The sequence below is a fragment of the Apium graveolens genome, unplaced genomic scaffold (genome assembly GCF_009905375.1).
Source record: "Apium graveolens cultivar Ventura unplaced genomic scaffold, ASM990537v1 ctg5893, whole genome shotgun sequence".
Lineage (NCBI taxonomy): Eukaryota > Viridiplantae > Streptophyta > Magnoliopsida > Apiales > Apiaceae > Apium > Apium graveolens.
Genome location: NW_027419140.1, coordinates 50,196 through 56,195, shown reverse-complemented (window position 1 = coordinate 56,195; position 6,000 = coordinate 50,196).

Genomic DNA, 6,000 nt, shown 5'->3' with positions numbered 1-6,000 from the left:
TACATTGTTAATTGTTCAATTCAAACAAGTGTTTTTCGAAAAAGCACGTTATATTAATCTACCTTATACAAGTATTTTTAAAATAAAACACTTGTAACAGTCAGACAACCGTTATCGATATTTATAATCTGTTGTAAAATTTATAATACTACAACAATCTTAAAGAAAAAACCGTTGTAGAAATCCAACGGTATTTCCTAAAAAACACTTATGTAAAGTAATTTACCACAACATGATTTTAGAAAAAACCGTTGTCTATACTTTTACTAGTTTTTAATTTTTTTTTGGAATAATTATATGCCACCGTTTATTAATTTATACGAGTAACCAATAACTTACACCAAATTAATTTGTGTTTATTAAGATTTGAAATCACCTTTTTCATAGAATTTTGAATTCTTTTACCTATTAGTATTAGACGTTACACAAATATTAATAGCGTCAACAGATAATCACATTGATGAGGACATAACGTGTAGATTAAGTTAAAAATGTAACTCATAATATCTATTTATTGGTTTTGTTGACTTCGTACGGACGTTAATAGCGTTAATTTACGAATATTACTCGTAATAACATAAAGCAGCACATAATCTATATACTAACTTACAGATATAAGTCATAATAACGATATTAGGATTTAGTTGACATTATCTACGAATGTTAATAGTGCTACTTTTCAGATATAACTTGTTATAATATTATTCGGTGTATCATATATGTGCTAACCTACAAATATACCTAATAATTACACTTCAAATTTACATTGTTAATTGTTCAATTCAAACAAGTGTTTTTCGAAAAAGCACGTTGTATTAATCTACCTTATACAAGTATTTTTAAAATAAAACACTTGTAACATTCAGACAACCGTTATCGATATTTATAATCTGTTGTAAAATTTATAATACTACAACAATCTTAAAGAAAAAACCGTTGTAGAATTCCAACAACGGTATTTCCTAAAAAACACTTATGTAAAGTAACTTACCACAACATGATTTTAGAAAAAACCGTTGTCTATACTTTTACTAGTTTTTAATTTTTTTCGGAATAATTATATGCCACCGTTTATTAATTTATACGAGTAACCAATAACTTACACCAAATTAATTTGTGTTTATTAATTTTTGAAATCATGTTTTTCATAGATTTTTTGAATTCTTTTACCTATTCGGATTAGACGTTACGCGAATATTAATAGCGTCAACTAGATTATCACATTGATAATCTATTTGTTGGTTTTGTAGACTTCATACAGACGTTAATGGCGTTAACTTACGAATATTACTCATAACAACATAAAGCACCACATAATCTATATATTAACTTACAGATATAAGTCATAGTAACGATATCCGGATTTAGTTGACATTATATACGAATGTTAATAGTGCTACTTTTCAGATATAACTCGTTATAATATTATTCGGCGTATCATATGTGTGCTAACCTACAAATATACCTAATAATTACACTTCAAATTTATATTGTTAATTGTTCAATTCAAACAAGTGTTTTTCGAAAAAGCACGTTGTATTAATCTACCTTATACAAGTATTTTTAAAATAAAACACTTGTAACATTCAGACAACCGTTATCGATATTTATAATCTGTTATAAAATTTATAATACTACAACAATCTTAAAGAAAAAACCGTTGTAGAATTCCAACAACGGTATTTCCTAAAAAACACTTATGTAAAGTAACTTACTATAACATGATTTTAGAAAAAACTGTTGTCTATACTTTTACTAGTTTTTAATTTTTTTTCGGAATAATTATATGCCACCGTTTATTAATTTATACGAGTAACCAATAACTTACACCAAATTAATTTGTGTTTATTAAGATTTGAAATCATCTTTTTCATAGATTTTTTGAATTCTTTTACCTATTCGGATTAGACGTTACGCGAATATTAATAGCGTTAACTAGATTATCATATTGATGAGGACATAACGTGTAGATTAAGTTAAAAATATAACTCGTAATATCTATTTGTTGGTTTTGTAGACTTCCTACAGACGTTAATGGCGTTAACTTACGAATATTACTCATAACAACATAAAGCAGCACATAATCTATATATTAACTTACAGATATAAGTCATAGTAACGATATCCGGATTTAGTTGACATTATATACGAATGTTAATAGTGCTACTTTTCATATATAACTCGTTATAATATTATTCGGCGTATCATATGTGTGCTAACCTACAAATATACCTAATAATTACACTTCAAATTTACATTGTTAATTGTTCAATTCAAACAAGTGTTTTTCGAAAAAGCACGTTGTATTAATCTACCTTATACAAGTATTTTTAAAATAAAACACTTGTACTACCACCTTAAACGAGATTCATTCCCGAATTACAAAATATTTTTTTAAAAATTTATTTTTTAGATGATTCAACTGTACGGATGTTAAATTATATAGATTTTAGTCATGTGAAAAAATTATAAAAAAATTAAACTTTTCTTGCATGACATTATAAGGAAAATCCGGTAAAAGTAAAATTAACAAGAAAATTAGAATTTTAAATATTTAAAAGTTGGTTCAGTAGACAATGGTTTATCTTTCCAAAAATTAAAATTAAAATTAGGGTTTAGGTGATCTAATGTGACAAATAACAAATATACATCTATAAAATAATTCTTTAGATTATGTAAGTCTATAATGCCAATGCATACTTATATTAGTGATGTTCATGAATAATTAAAAAATAAAAATTTAACTTCTACAATTTTTTAACAAAAATCCAGTAAAAATATTATTTTCTTAAACGGAATTCTTTCCAGAATTTTATAAAATATTATTTCGACAATCAAATCTTATGAAAAAAATAATATTGATGTGAAAAAATTTATTTCAAAATTAAAAAAAATATGTTTATAATATTAAATTAAGAATATTCATAAAAAACACAATTAAAACTTTGTATCCCACCAATCTTAATATTTTGTTTCCCATTTCTTTTAATTTTGTCTCCCGCTCCCGTTTTTATTCCCCCTTCAATCATTTTCATTTCCCCCTTTACAAATTTGGGGAAAACATCCCGCCTTCTCTCAATCTCTCACTATATATATACACACCCACCTGTGAGCTTCTCCTCTCTCTCTCTTACTAGTTTCAATTAGGGTTTGAAACAAATTTTGATTCAAAAAGTTCTTGTTCAATTAGATTTGAGGAGTTTAGTTAAAGGGATTTTAGGTTTAAGTAATTTGGAAAAATATATTTGGGTTCAAGCAACTACGGCTTACAATATTTCTTGGGGTTCAATTATGAGGTATAGTATCCATTACCTTTCTGTGTAAATTGATTTATATGTTTGTATGTTTCATTTTATTTTTTGTAATTGTGTATTCCCTTTACCTTTCTCTCATGGGATCTGAAATTTTGTTGTTAGTTACGTTTATGTGTTTGTATAACCTCTGGCTATTTCTTAGTCGAGTCATCTCTGGTTAGACTTGAAAATTGGAACAAAAACACAAGTCAAGCGGCTCTAGAAGTTAGGGAAACTGACTCTTCATACATTTGTTGAATCATTGAGATGTCAAGAGCCACTAGATCCATGCTCATATTTTCATAAATCAGCTACTGGAATCATTAGGTGATTTTCTTATATTGTTTAGCAGTATTTAGTCAATTGTCTTTATTTTTCTTTTCAATCAATCATGTTGAATGAACAAGTAAAAGTCTCCTTTATAAAGCATTTGTGCACCTGTGTAGTTGGTGATGATGTTCTTGGTAATGTAGTTTATAAACAAATTCATCAAATTTATGCCTACTTACAAACTGGGCAACTGTCCTATGCTACTTACAAATTATCAAGTGTCCAAATAATCACAAATACAGAGCAAGCAATGACGCCACCATAGTTGTGTAATGTTGTTTTATGGTATATACACTTGCTGGGCTATGAAAGCCTTTCAACCATTTCTTTCAGTTGTTAGTGTGTGAATACACACGTTGCTCAATTTTTAGTATTACAATGGATTTTACTATGAAATAATGATTTTTCATTTCTTTCATATGAAAATATATTACAAGCATCTGTTGTTTTTATCTATTAGCTTTTATGTTCTTCTCGGACAGGTTATATATGAAGTTGTATGATTCTTCTACCAAATTAGACGATGAAGCACTAATGTCTATGACGGTTAAGATGCCTCTCTCTAAAAAGAAGATGCAAGAAAAAACTGCTAATAGAGACTCGAATACTAAAAACTTGGTGGATACAACGGCTAGAAAATGGGATAATTCCCACGCAAAGGTGGCTGAGTTTTCCATTCCTTAATCTGAGTTATCTTGTACTTAGGCCAACAATTTAACATCCTAGTGATTTTTAATCTAATAGCTTTTGTAGAGTCATATTATCTTATCTTATCATTTGCTTTTGATATTAAAAATAATATACTTTTTGATAGGTATGGTTTCTTGGCAGATTGGATAGCTTGGTTTTAGAAGAATATGTCTGTACTGCATTGGCATCTCCAATAAGGTCCTTTTCTATTTTACCCCCTTATATTGATACACTATTATTATATGCTTTGTTTCACAAGTTCTATACTAAATAATTGTATTATTTTTCTGCAGCACTCTACGTGAAAAATCGTTAATCAAATTGATTGAGGATTTTTTTGTGCGAAACAAAGGTCGATTTGTTACTTTTTGCATCATATTGCCGCTGCCCTTCTTCTAAATTATTAGAGACTGATGATACTTTCTTTTTGAAGGTTCCACTGTCCATGTGGTTGCAGCAGCAGAAATGTTGTTCAATCTAAAACCACATAGAAAGTCTCCAATTGTGAAGTGTATCAAAGAAATAATGTATGACTTCTACCTACTCTCATGGATCATTTATTCTGCAATAAGCAGTTTTGATGTATGTATAATTGCATTTCCATTTTGAAAGAGACTTAGGTGTGTCTTCGTGTTTTTTTTATTACTGATTCAGCCCAACATATGAAGTTGTATATAACTTCCCTAGATAAAGTTATTGATCACATTTAATATACTAAGGTAAGCTGCTATTTGTGTAGATTGTGCATGGGGATGTGAAATCAGAAAACTTTCTGCTAGTTCCACATGGAACACCAGGACAAAAGATCTCCTCATAATTTGATATTATGCTCAAGACCTACTAAATGAAATAGCTCAAGCACAAACATTCTTGCCGCAATGGGACTTTGTAGATGGGAGGAAATTATTTACAGAAAAATGTATTCTTTTATTTAAGAAAATCACTGTAAACTCTATATAGTTCCGTATATATTTTTATATAAAACATTTCATATATTTGTATGAAATATTTAGTAAAGTATTGTCAAAGAGATGTATATTTTACAAGTGTATAATTATTGTCAAACCATTGTGTGTAAAAAAAACAATGATTTTAACTTACCAAACCATTGTTTAATGTCAACAAATAAGATATATTAATAGAAGGAAACTGTCTCTTACTTGAATAACTACAAACCTAACAACGGTCTATTTCAAGTAAATCGTTGTATATACCCACATTCCAACAACATTTTCTTATGTGCGCGCCATTGTTTGTTCTGATTGTAAAAGAACGGTGGTTATCATTTGTATTATTTGTTAACGTGAAGGACAATATATATATCAGAATAAGGGTTGTGTGTTATGTTCTATTCTTAAACTGTTAGTGACCATATACACAATGTTTTTTTAACACATGTCTAATTATTCTACTTACAACAGAATGTATGGAAAGACGTTGTTTTTCCTGGTTGTAATACAACGGGGGTTGATGGCTGATCGTTGTCTGAGATGACTCACACAACTGTTTTTTCTCGTTGTTTGATCCATGTAAGAGACGGCGGCTCAATAGACAACGAAATTTTAAGGTATCAGATAACGGGTTGAAACACTTGTCTGAGCCAGTTTTCCTTGCAGTGCAATCTTCACCAAGATCAACTGCGAGGAGAGGTGGTATCTTTAGAAAGCAGGACATTGACAGTCTCTTC